Source organism: Pipistrellus hanaki, assembly GCF_964339955.1.
Source record: "Pipistrellus hanaki genome assembly, chromosome: 1".
Lineage (NCBI taxonomy): Eukaryota > Metazoa > Chordata > Mammalia > Chiroptera > Vespertilionidae > Pipistrellus > Pipistrellus hanaki.
Window position 1 is genome coordinate 93585284 of NC_140503.1, and position 12738 is coordinate 93598021.

The window sequence follows — 12738 nt, forward strand, 5'->3', positions numbered from 1 at the left end:
AGGAAAGTTAACTGCTTTCCTTTGCCAGTAACAATACATGCCTATAAACCTTCTAAAATATTTATATTTATTAATTTTTATTTGATAAGGCTTTCCATGCAATTTCAAGTATATTAAATCTGTTTTAAATCATTTAAGAAGAGAATAAATTTCTTGTATATCTCTGGGCCCTTGGAGCTTTCCAAGAATCATCTCTGTTAAGGCCTTGAAATTTTAACATGGAAAAAACCATCAAACAAATATCTATATCATATATGATTTAAATATTATAATACCTTTTATTATTATCTTAAGATATCAATTAAATTTAGACTAGTTTTTGCATAGAAAATATTTGGTTGAGATCACAGAATTAATCCTCCTTTTTTAATTAGACCAATAATAAGCAACTTATTTTTAATTCCTAATTATTAGAGAAAACACCTTTTATTTTCTCAAAAACAAGTTATACTTTAGGTATTTTAATTACAACTATATAATTTCTCCCAATTTAATTTGCACTTTGAACTTTTAAAGCTGCCAAATCAAATATATATTGCATGACCTAGATTAATGACACTTTACATTTCTAAGAAAAATACAAGACATAATCAATTAAGAGCTTCAATTCTGTCCTCTAGATTTTTTATGAGGCAAATTTAAACTTTACCCTTTTTTTAATTAAGCAAACTTCCACAAAAATTTTTGCCACAGGAGTTTGGAGGAAGTTTGTAGCTATTCAAATGCAAGTTACCACATTCCTTACTGGGAGAGTGGTCTTATAGGATTGCCTGGTCTCTCCCTTCCCCCACATCAAGCTTACTTTGGGAGAAGTTTCAACAGATCTGGCCACACATTTTTTCATGCTTAAAAGATAAAGACAGATGTTAAATTTTTTCTTTCTTTTTTGCTTTCTGAAGTAATCACTAGCACCCAATTTGGCCAAGATAAGCATTTCCCTGCGAATTCTTTTATAATTTTTAAAGAAAACTTTAAGTAATCTCATTGCAGGAGAGCAGATGGCTCTGCCCTCTCCTGCCACCTTTGAATTTCTCCGCACCAGAGGCGGTTTCAGCAGTGGAGTCTCATTTCTTATTACAGATTTTAAATTCCAAATACAAACTAAGATTTTAATTTGAACAAGAAACCACATTCTTTAAGCTTACAAACCAAAAATCTATAATAAAGTTTACTTTATATTTATAACCTAATTCTTCCCCATTAGCCTGGCTGAAAAAAAGACGTTCCCACCCTACTTACAGTTCGCGACTCTGCAGCTGGCCGTGGGCTTTGAGTGCGGTGAATTTCCCTCACCTTTTTTCTGGTGAATCTTCCACACCTTTTCTCGGTGTATTTTTCCTCCTTCGCTCTAGGCGAAAAATACCTTCTCCTCCAGAAGTCCCGCGTTGAAGGCGCCAGATATAGGACTCTCTTTCACGGCCCGCGTAGAAAGAGTTCCAATTCAGGGTTCAGGTCCTGGAGAAGGGCCGCACACAAATGAAGAGACTTGAAGAAATTCAATTTGGCGATTTGGGGGGCCAGGCGGTAGTCCAACTCTAGTGGGAGAACTACTCCTGCTCTGGCCCCGCCATCCCCTTTTATTGAGGCTTTGGGGAACACATCTTAAGCAACATAAACAGAAATTTACATGTAGCCCTTAGGCAGGAAATAACAGAAACTTGTAGATTCTGCTTCAGCTAACAAAATCTCAACTAAAGGTTAGAGCAATTAAGGTTTTTGACCAGCCTTCCTGGCTTCCTGTCAATATCTCTTTTTTAGTGAAACTGATTTGGTTTCCAGCAGTCAAGGGTTGGATCCCCTAAGACCAAGTCTGAAATGAGATGCTGGCTCTCCTTAATTGACCTTCCTTGATTCTCTGTCTTCCCTTTGTTTCTCCTGCCTTTTTGTTCTTCCTCCTTCTCTTTCTGTTTCTTTCTTTTAAAAAACCAAACTCAAATTCTTCATAAAGACCAAACTTAAGACAAAGTCAAACTTTGCATTGTCTATATCTCCCACTTTCCATAGGTTCTAGTAATGCTCCTTCATTTCAATATTTCAACATCTTTCTGATGTAGCACCTGTTACTGAGCTGAGCACATAGTAGAATCTTGTTGAAACACTAGGTTAGATGCAGAGTTCACAGGTACTATTCCAAGATGGGTAAAGGTTCCCCAAAGATGAGACATTTGTAATTTGAGGTGAATACTCACTGCATCTTCTCTATCCCATGCTTTAACTTGCCCTGACCACATATCTGCACTCCGAGGATTTTTTTTGTTTTCATCTGATTTCCCTGGTTCTGGCATTTGTATAGGGTTGCAATGTTTTGACTGTAATCCCCTTTGGACTGGCTTGATATTTACATCTCTTGGCTGAGATCTGATATGGTCTTTGGCTACACAGTTAAAAGAGGACACTTCTGATTAATATGGGGGTACTGCCTCTCATTAAGACAAGGACTATGTAGCGTATTTTACCATGTGGCATTTTCTGAGCTATCTTTGCTCATGTTCTCATGGCCAACCCTTCTCTCCTCATGAAATTTGAGCACCATTTTGCCTTTCTTGTAAAATCAACAATGTTTATTTCATTTGCAAACATTCTTGCCTGACATTGAATAAGCTTGGTTCACACACATAAACCACTCTGGCACTGCTCCATAATCTAAGACTTAAGCCTCTGCTCCAAATTTGCCCATTTTTCTGGTTTTCCTCTTAAGGCCTTCTTCTTTTTTGGCATCTTAAGGAGTTGTTCTTCCTGTTTTCTCCACTGTCTCATCATACACTCAGTGGGAGGAGGTCCAAATTGTCTCTCTGCAGCTCTATTTCCATGTTCTTTTGCATAGCTGATTACACTAGGTTTGATTTTTGCAGAGTAAGACAATCACTTTATCTTTTTATTTTTTTGACATCTTTATGTACTCAGAATGCTCTTGCACAATCTCTGCCTCCACCTCCAATTATGACATCAGCTAATGTCAGTAACAATAAGGCTGGTGATTGGAGGAAGCCTGTTGACAAGGTACTGGGCAGCTATGCACCCGCACAGCTCCCTCATCAGCTGACTTTCATGTATAAAACGCCCCTTGATTTTCAGTCTAGAGATTTTAGAAAAATAAATAGCATCTTATACATGGAAAAATACAGTACTAGTTTGCTAGAGCTGCTATAATAAAGTACCATATAATAAAATACCACAAACTGTGTTGTAGAAATATATCATTTCAAAGTTCTGAAGACCAGATGTCTAACAACAAGGGGTAAACAGTGTTGGTTCCTTCTCAGGACTGTAAGGAGAATCTGTTCCATGCTTCTTTCCAATCTTTTGTTGGTTTGCTAGCAATCTTTGGTGTAGATGAACCTTTGATATCTCTATGTGGGTCTATATCTAAATTTCCCCTTTTCACAAGGACATTGGTCAGCTGCATTGGAGACCACTATGCAGTATGATCTCATCTTAACTAATTACATTTGTAATGACCCTATTTCCAAAGAAGGTCACATTCTTAAATGTAGGGGTTAGGACTTCAACATCTTTGTGGGAGGCACAATGCAACACACAAGAGATGGTGACTTTCCTGTTGCTTGTATCTATTAGGCCCTTAATAGGACTGAGACTATTGTGAAGCAAGTGAGACACTCATATTTAGAGGCGCACAAAGTAGCCCAGCAATCTCAATAAATAATATTTTAACAATATATGTTAATACCAAATTAATTTAAAAATCTGTGATGAATAAACATCAAAATGTTAAGCAAAGGCAGCATCTCTTCCACACTTGCCTCCTCCTGATACTCGCTCAGTAGCCACACTGCCTTCCATGCACAATTGCTGTTCTTTATCGTTGAGTATGATTTCACTAAATTGAGAACATAACTGAAGACACTATTTTTTAAAATTTTGGAATTCAGAAGGCTCTTTTAGCATTAGGATTGAACTTTATTAATTTCCTACTTCAATGATTTTCTACCAAATGCTTTGCACTTCTTTTAAACGATGTGTTAATTTGAATACCTTGATTTCTCAGACTCACTTAAACACTTCCTGGAGGAGGATCTTTCTGCTTCAGTTTGATGTCATTTGGCAGTGTAGCTGTTTCCTAGTCTTTGGTGTTTTTTGTTTGTTTGTTTGTTTGTTGTTGTTTTGTTTTTGTTTGTTTGTTTTCTTTAATTTCCAGACATGGTATATTTAATTGAGCAGTGCAGGTCCTTAACAACTGTAGGGTCGCTTTCCCTACTGGCCTTCTCTGGGGTGGACTAGATATCTCTGGATGCTCATTCCCCCTCAATCAAGGCTAAGGGCAAATCTGGGGCAGAATTGTGAAATAAAAATTTTCCTCAGGACTTGTCAAACTCACTCATGCAAATTGAAAACTAGAGGAACCACCTCCATTACTGAAAGAGATTACATTGAGCTTTTTTTTCAGGTGAAGACTTGGTTGAGCTATTTTGCCAAAGTAACAGAGAGAAGGGGGTAAAATACCAGATAGGCATGTGTTTTGGTAAAAGCAAGACAGACCTTTTGCCAAATACACAGTGTTTGGCTTGCCTTTTCTATGGTGAATTGGGCAGGTGAAGTGGGAAGTGACCATTTGTTATCTGGGTTCTTAGTCTCTTCCAGTGTCTTCCTGGAACCTTGCTTCTCTTTACATCACCTGTCTAACCCCAACTTTATTCTGAGTTAGCTTTTTATAACACACCCCCGCCCCACTCCCTCCAGCACACACATTTACATACCTACACCAAATTCATTTTCCAGCTACCTAATTTAGTAGCTGAGAATATTTCTTTAAGCCCTTGATTTATCTTGTGAACTGTAAGTACTGACCAGGTTGGTCTCCACAGTTAAATGGAGGGGAAAGTGGGTCCTTGCAGTGGGTTTCTTTTATCAATATTACAATTTTTTATATGCCATTCACTAATACCCTAAACTTACAGCTTTTAGGGAAATGACACCTCCTTCAATGAGTTAATGTGAGTAAAACAGCACAGTCCTTGGCACCTGCTAGAATTTTAATAAAGAAAATCTAGGACTTATTTTGCTTAAGAACAAGGAAGTTTTGCAGAACCAAAATTTGAGCAAATGTGCTGCATTTCAGTATCAAGAAGACCAACATCTAGGAGGTGGCAGAGAGAATGCAGGACTTAGGCTGGTAACCAGGGTTACTCAAAGCTAATTGCAACTCTGCTAACAGTGGACTAGTTAGCAGGTAACTTAACCTCTCCAGGTCTCGGTTTTCTCATGTAAAATGAGAGGACTGGCACAAATGGTGGCCTAGAACACGTCAGGATTTAAGTCTGTGACACTGAGATTGTTCCTGCTCCTGGATAATGGGATACACTGGGAGAAATTGCTTTTTCAATAAGTCAGCATATTGGAATGAGAGTGCCTGTGATTCTCTGTAAAGGTTGGTGATGCTGACGGTCACAATTCTCGTGAACTCAATAAACTGCAGTATTCTGCAGACAGCTGCCTCTCGGGAATGGTGTTTAAATCATCCCATTGGGAAACCAGAGGACAAGAAATACTTATAAGATGCTCTCAGGAAGACTTAAGCTGACAGAAAAAGAAGCCATGCTCTGTAAAGAATCAAAAGCTATTGCAGAATGATATTTGTGCACGTTCTGTCTAAAGTGAGTAGTTTTACTTTTCAGGCCTTCCTTTTCTTTTTCTAAAAGGCTAAGAAAACAGTAAAGAAATAGGTTTTTTCAGAAGTCAAAGAGAAAGATTTCATGTTATTTTGGCTTTATTTTTGTTCAAAATGACCTTCCAAAATGCTTTAATGAATCTCAACTTTCTCCTCTTAATAATGGACCCCTTAGCTTCTCAGTCACTGCCATTTACAAGAAAAGACAAAGGAAAAAATTAAACTGCGATGGTAGCATGTCTATACTTTTCCTTCAGCTACCCACACACTGTGAGCCAATTTCAAGCTCTTATGAGTTTGCAGGGGATGCCCTGATGCTGTCTCTTCCCATTAGTTTCCTTGGAAGCAGGACTGGCTGGGACAAATCAGCTCAGTAGTACATGTGTGGTTATATTACACAACAGCTGTGGAAAATTATTAAACTAACAGAGAGACAAATGGCTTGGGAGAGAATAAAGTTAGCAACTCTGGAAACATCAGTAATAGGTCATCATGTTGTGTCTTCTCCCTTGATTACTCTCCTGGTTCCTAGATGAGAATCCAAATTGCAGCAGACTTTTTACTTTGCTCACCTCCCTTTTGTTAGATTCTTATTTTTATTTTGTTAGTGAGATCTTACTTACATTGCCTCATCCTATTCCATTTATTTTATCTTTTCTCTGGCCATCAGCCAGAACACACACACACACACACACACACACACACACACACACACACACTACTCATGTGCATTCCCTCATACTCACTCTCCAGTATGCACACACTCTTCACATTCATATACACACACTCATGTGTGAACATATACACACATTCATGAGATTCCCAGTTTAGTACCTTCTTTGTCTGGGCTCTGGTGATTAGGCTACTCTCTGAATTTTTTTCCCACTTTGGAAATAGCTGGAACTGAGTATGTCCACTCTTCAATGCTATGAGTTCACATTAGTAAGTGTAACTGGTTTACTAAATGGTATGAATTTGGTGAGAAATACATATGGAGGTGGCTTTATTTTTCTCCAAACACGACCTCCCAAAATGCTTTGTTGAATCTCCATTTTCTTCTCTTAATAATGGATCCCTTAGTTCCTTAATTATTGTCAGGCATCCAAACATGCAGACCAGATTAAAACAAGGTATATTATCAGATTTAGTCTATATGTCATGATTTAGGGGCTACCCTTCCCTAAGAGCTGTCCAAGCACCCAGCATCTGGAGAGAATAGGGAGTAGTTCACCTTTTTGTTTTTATTATTTTCTGCCTCTAGCCTCTGGGTAGTTGAGGTGAAAGGGGAGGGGCGATTTAAAAAAAAAAGCAAAAAAAAAAAGGCCAACACCTTTATTTTGCTGCTGCTGTTGGAGTTCTCTCTCTTGGCTGTTGATGACTCTGATCAGAGGGCTAACTCTGAAAGGGGTGCAGGTGGGTGCTTTGGGGATGATGTGCTTCCTTCCCAAGCTTAGTCTCCTGATGTAGATTGATGTCTTTTGACATTCCAGCTCCTATACCCTCTGGCAAGCCCACAGCAAGCAGGCCTCATGGATGTTGTCCTGGGAAGCCTGCTCTAATCTGAATGCATTCTGCAGTGTTCATGGGCGGATCACACATTCTGGCCATGCCAAATGATGGGTGTGACCTTCACTATCACTGTTCTCTGGCCATTCTGCTGTCCCTCTCTGAAAGGGCAGATCAGCAAGTCTGCTGCATCAGAGTTTATTCAACTAAGGAATATCCACCAGCAATGCTTCTTGCATTCATTTTTATTTTCCAAAGTGAGACTTTTGGAGCCCCCTTGTACCTGATTTATAGAGGGAATATCTGTGAGACAGACTCACATCCTGTCCCTGGCATGTATGTCCTGACTCAGCCCTGAAACTGTGAATATAATAGGTTTTATTCCCATGGTTAGTTTGTGTCATATGGCACAGTTGATTTTAAGGGAGATTATTGGGCTGGTCCTGACCTAATCAGGAGAGTGCTTAAAAGGCACTGGGCTTTCATGGAAAGAGACTCAAAGTATGAGAGGGACTGGACAACACCTTCCAGTCCCACATGGCAAGGAATATGGGTGGCCTCTCAGAATAGCTCCCAGCTAACAGCAAGAAAATTCCTGCAAAGAACTGAGTTCTGCTATCACCAGAGGAGCATGGAAGAGAACCCAGAGCCTACACTGTGCCTGCGCTTCTGACCTACAGAACAGTGAGCTAATGAACGTCTGTAGTTTTAAGCCTCTAAGTTTGTGTGACTTGTTACAAAACAATAGGAAACAAATACATTGCCCCTTTACTTGCTAGCAGGGAAGAGGGAGAACATACTCCAGTACTCATCATCTAAGACAGCAGTCTCAGTTCTGTCTGTTATTTTGCAAATACAGAATGGAGGCAGGTGGTGGGTTGATGGCAGCAGAGTCAAATAGCCCCGGAGAAATATCTGCTGTCAGTGCAGTCAGTTCTCTTTAGAATGTAGGGGCATTTAGTACTAATATTTTCAACTTTGGATTTTATCTGCAGTTCTCAGACAATAGAAAAAAATCCTGATCAACTCAACATCCTGTTACTTAAGGGAAAAGCAGTGTCTCCAATATCTTTGTCCCTTTGTAACTATTATGTTGAATAAGTGCAAGTCCAGATTGTAATTACTAAGCAATTTTATTTTTGTCTTCCACTGGTCCTTTCTTCTGTGGAGTTAATTAGCCTCTTGACCATGACTTTTATGGTCGCCTTTAGGTAATTAAAGGTCTTCTGATCAGTAATTAGTATATCTAATTCAGAATTATAGTCCAAACTTTCAACTTCACTCAAGGTTATAGTTACACCTCTTTCCCAGCTGTTGTCTGCTGGTTATTTGCAGTGATGGTAGGGAGTGGGGAAGAGAAACTGGATTCTTGATTTTTCTCCAACTTGTGCTTTGAGCCACCAGTTCCTTTGCCCTACCTGTTCTTACCCTTGTGAAGTTAGAGCAGAGAGGAAAAGGAAAGGAACATTCCAGGCTTGACTTTACTGCAGGTAAAAAAAAACCCCAAAAACCCTCAATATAGAAGTGTATCCCTAAAGACTCCACAAAGATCTCATGAGAGAGTCATCTGTGAGCTCTGCAAGCCATGAGAGTGAGAGGCCGGCCCAAGGGAGGCGTGAAATGTTTTCTTCCCTCTTGTCTTGCTTTCATTTACTTGACCCGGGCTTCCCAAGCTTTCCCACACTCCTGACTAATTTTTTTCCTCTTCCCCCTCAAGTGTCTCTCAATCTCTGCTTTTGACTTTCTCCTCTTGTTTTTCTCTAATCTGGCCATAGTTTATTATTCATTTTCAGGGCTCCAGCTCTAGCTTCCATGTGATGACTTCCCCATCTGCATGACTAGCCCTCTCTATTCTCTGAGCTCTGATTCTGAATTCCTTATTATCCACCGGGCATCTTAACCTGAAGATGTATAGTCTCCATGTCTCAGAGTAAAGTCAGCCCTCCCGTGCTACTAGTCTACCTTCCTCTGATGTTCTTGTTTTATTAATGGCACCATCCAAACAGGCTACTTGTCATCTTCTGCTGATCCTTCTTCCTTGCTCTCTGCATGAAATCCATTGCCAAGTTCTTGCATTCTGTTTTCTTAATAGCATTTGAATAGGTCTCTTCTATATCACAGTTGCTTCTTCTCTAGTTCTACCAAGTTGAGGTAATAACTGTTGACATTTTGATGCATATTTTCCAGCCTTCTTTTCTAGTCGTGTATTAAATAAGTAAATAAATATTATATGTGTATTTTCATAGGATAAGATCAAACTTTACATATTATTTTGTAAACTCATTTTTTCCACTTAACATGTTGTGAACCTTTCTAAATTATTCTATATCCACCCACAACATTTTTCAGATATAGCAACTGAGAATTTGGGGTTTTGTTCTCTGTTGTTCAGATAGAGCTCTCATAACCCCTTTCTCCTCTCCAGTGAATTCCTAAATTCCATGGGGGAAAAAAGGAAAAGAAAATGGTGCTTCACATAGGGCATATATCCTGTCCATGGTGCACTACATTCATTAGAAACAGGGGGCAGTGTGAGGTGGACATAGGCATTGCCGGACTTAGAATAAGTGTTTAACAAGTATTTGTTGAATGGGGGAAAGGTGACATAGGAGGCAGGACTCGATGAGGAGTCTGGTTGGGTTAAAAAAGCTGTCACCAGATCTGACTCAGGACAGGTCAGAGGACCGCTCCCTAAAAGGCTGTGCAGCTCTGATAAAGATCTCTTTTCTTCTTCCCTTGTCTTTCCCTTCTGTGGGAAACACTTGGTGATCCATGACAAATTGTCTCCCTCTGGAGTTTGCCCAGGAAGGGGGACTTTCAAGCTAAAACAGGGCAGTTGGTTACCCTACACAGTAAGTCTCACCCTGGGTTTATATAAGGGACATGGATTGATTCCAGAAGCTTTGATGCCACCATCTCACCCTTGCAGAAACATTCAGTGTAGTGTCTGAGAGATTTATATTTTCCGGTCAGAATCCTTTTATGGGTGAGAGAAGTAAATGAAAATAATTTTATGCTTCTGTTATTTTGGATTTTCTGTTACTAGCAGCTAAACCTAATTCTTACTGATAAAAGTAATACTAATTTAAATCATTTGCCAAACTCACCAATTTTATTCTTAATTACTGTGATGTGCAATAATAAAGTATGCACTGCAAGATTTATTTCATTACAGCATTAAACACAGTGTGTAGATATGCGTGGCTTTTTCAATAGTCTGTTGATTTTGTAGTATAGCTATCCTCTGACAACTTATAAACATGGGTGGGCATATATTTTCTCTAGCATGTGAATGGAGAATCAGGGCACAGGCCTGCTATTGAATTGGAGTAAGTAATGGAATCTCTTAGAAACATAATCTGGGAGGCAGCATTAACATACACCTCATGGCTAAAGTGCATTTTATTAAGCCTTTGTGTGTGTGTGTGTGTGTGTGTGTGTGTGTGTGGTAAGTTGTTTTTAGAGACATGGTATGACAGAAATACATATCTGTATTTGTGAGATAATAAGCCATTCTTTAAACCAAGATTTTGCTGCCTTACAAATGCATGGAGAGTGTTTTCAAAATTATTATTCTAGTGCTGATCTGCTTCCTTTCTTTCTCTGAAATAATCTGCTTTAGGTATTCAAAGGGTCTACTCATCCCAGGACATGACTATAACCAATTTGCTGAGAGCCTGCTTAGGGCATCTGCCCAGACCTTAAATCATTTTAAGTGGGGAAACTAGGCTAGTATTTTCTGCTAGGAAAAAGAACTGTGAATCTTGGTATTCCTCACAAGACTTTCAATGGTAGAAATGAATTATGCTGCAGATTTACAAAAGAAACATAAATCCATCTTGTTTCATGAGGAACTTGACACTTTTATTTAGAAAAATTATATTTCTGAATGCTTCCTCGTACATTACAGATGCATTTCAAATGTGACTCTGTTAGGTTAATAGTTTATGCTTTCCTATTTATATGTTTCACATTGAACGCTATTTTCTATGCACATAGGATAACTAGATAGTTGATGTTATTTGCTAGAGGCAAGGTGGAGAATTCTAGCTAAAGGCAGCTATGAAGTAGATTCTGACTGGATTTTCAATAATTTCTAAAGTAGGACTCATGTTGCTGAGAGAGGTTTGGTTTTGAACTAAATAGGCAGAGTTGCCCATCCCTATTTACTCCCAGGCCTAAGAAAAGCCAGGTTACAGACACTATTATTCCCCTATATTTGTTATCTACCAACTCCAGGCAATCTCATTCTTCCAGGGAATAGCTGGGGAATGATGGGATCCATCTACCTCTGGCTGCAGACTGTCTATCTTGCTCTGAGAAATTAAAAGATAAATCAATGTCTTTTAGCCAAAAGAAACCTGTTCTCATTGATTTAATGCTCTTAGTCTTCTGTACTATTAGCCCTTTCTTTTGAATCTCAGTATTTCTTGACATGAAATAATATAAACTAAGATAAATAAGTACAATATTTGGAAAGTGTGTGTTCTCAAAAGTGCATGTTCTTTAAGAAAGACATTTGGTAATTGACATCTTTAAATTGCCAGACAGTCAGGAGAAGGGCAGGGTGGGGGCTCTTCCAGGCTGTAAGCTCTGATTAGAGTCTTAAATGTATACATGGCCAGGAGGCCAGGTGCATGGATAAAACTCCATCCCTGCTGTGTCAGATTCTGGAGCTGCTTAGGATAACTCCTAGCTCCTCCACAAATAATGATTCAGAAATATGTGAACTGCTAGCTGAGACTTTTGTCATTGTGAATGAGCATCATGTTCTCCCTCTATGCCAGGTAGCATGATTGTGATTCTTAACCTCTAGCTGGGAAAGGAGGTGCTGAGGAGTTTCAATTTTTCTCTCACAGAGGGCAACACAGTGTGGCAATGAGCTCATTCTTCCTGGGGTGACCTATCTTAGCATTTGTTTCCTATTGTGATTCATGGTCCTGAATATCTATGACCCTATGGTACTCCTGCTGGCTGGATTCTTCTACTTGGCTAATTTAGAATGCAGAATTTCATCTTGAGAGAAAGATCAGCACTTGTCCTTTACTCACCCTCCCAAGGGTGACTGCGTGGGGCAGGCAAACAGGCTTCAGTGATTAGAGCTTGTTTGCACAGTTACTATATTTATCCAAAGAAGAATATAAAATTTGCAGCCTCTTAGCCCCCGCCCTCTCCCACCAAAGAGCTATCAGAAAAAGTAAAGTTCATGTTACCCTTAGAAAGATATTCAATTGTTTTATTTTGTTTGTGGTTTCTCATTTCCTAAAACTTAGAGAAAGTTTGACATAGATTACTCTTTTTTTTTCCTTTTTAATGTATTTTTTTTGCAAGGAGAGAAGGTGATGTTTTTGTCACTAAGCAACAGGAATAGGGAAGAGCACTTATGGTTGTTTGTTATTTAAATAAAGCAATAATGAAGAAACGGAACTTAAATCCTGATGTTTTTCTATTTCTTCACAAACCAGCCAGAAATGGCAGCACGGTGTCTGAACATGTTAATGTAATGGTTGAGACACCATTCACACTTGCAACCTTGATCTTCATAAGCAGAGTTCTTGTATGAATTATGTTCATAAGCAGAGAACAGCCAACATAATTGTTATCAA

At 39.0% G+C, this 12738-nt stretch overlaps 1 long non-coding RNA gene across 3 annotated transcripts in view; it reads right to left on the reverse strand.

Moving 5' to 3' along the window:
- Nucleotides 1-989: 989 nt before the first annotated feature.
- The window catches only part of LOC311631881, a 46930-nt gene continuing 35181 nt past the window's right edge, over nucleotides 990-12738 (reverse strand). For all 3 annotated transcript variants that reach the window (XR_014796661.1, XR_014796662.1, XR_014796663.1), the window contains one exon: nucleotides 990-1455. This is a non-coding gene — a long non-coding RNA (uncharacterized lncRNA). The remainder of the gene's footprint in view (nucleotides 1456-12738) is intronic.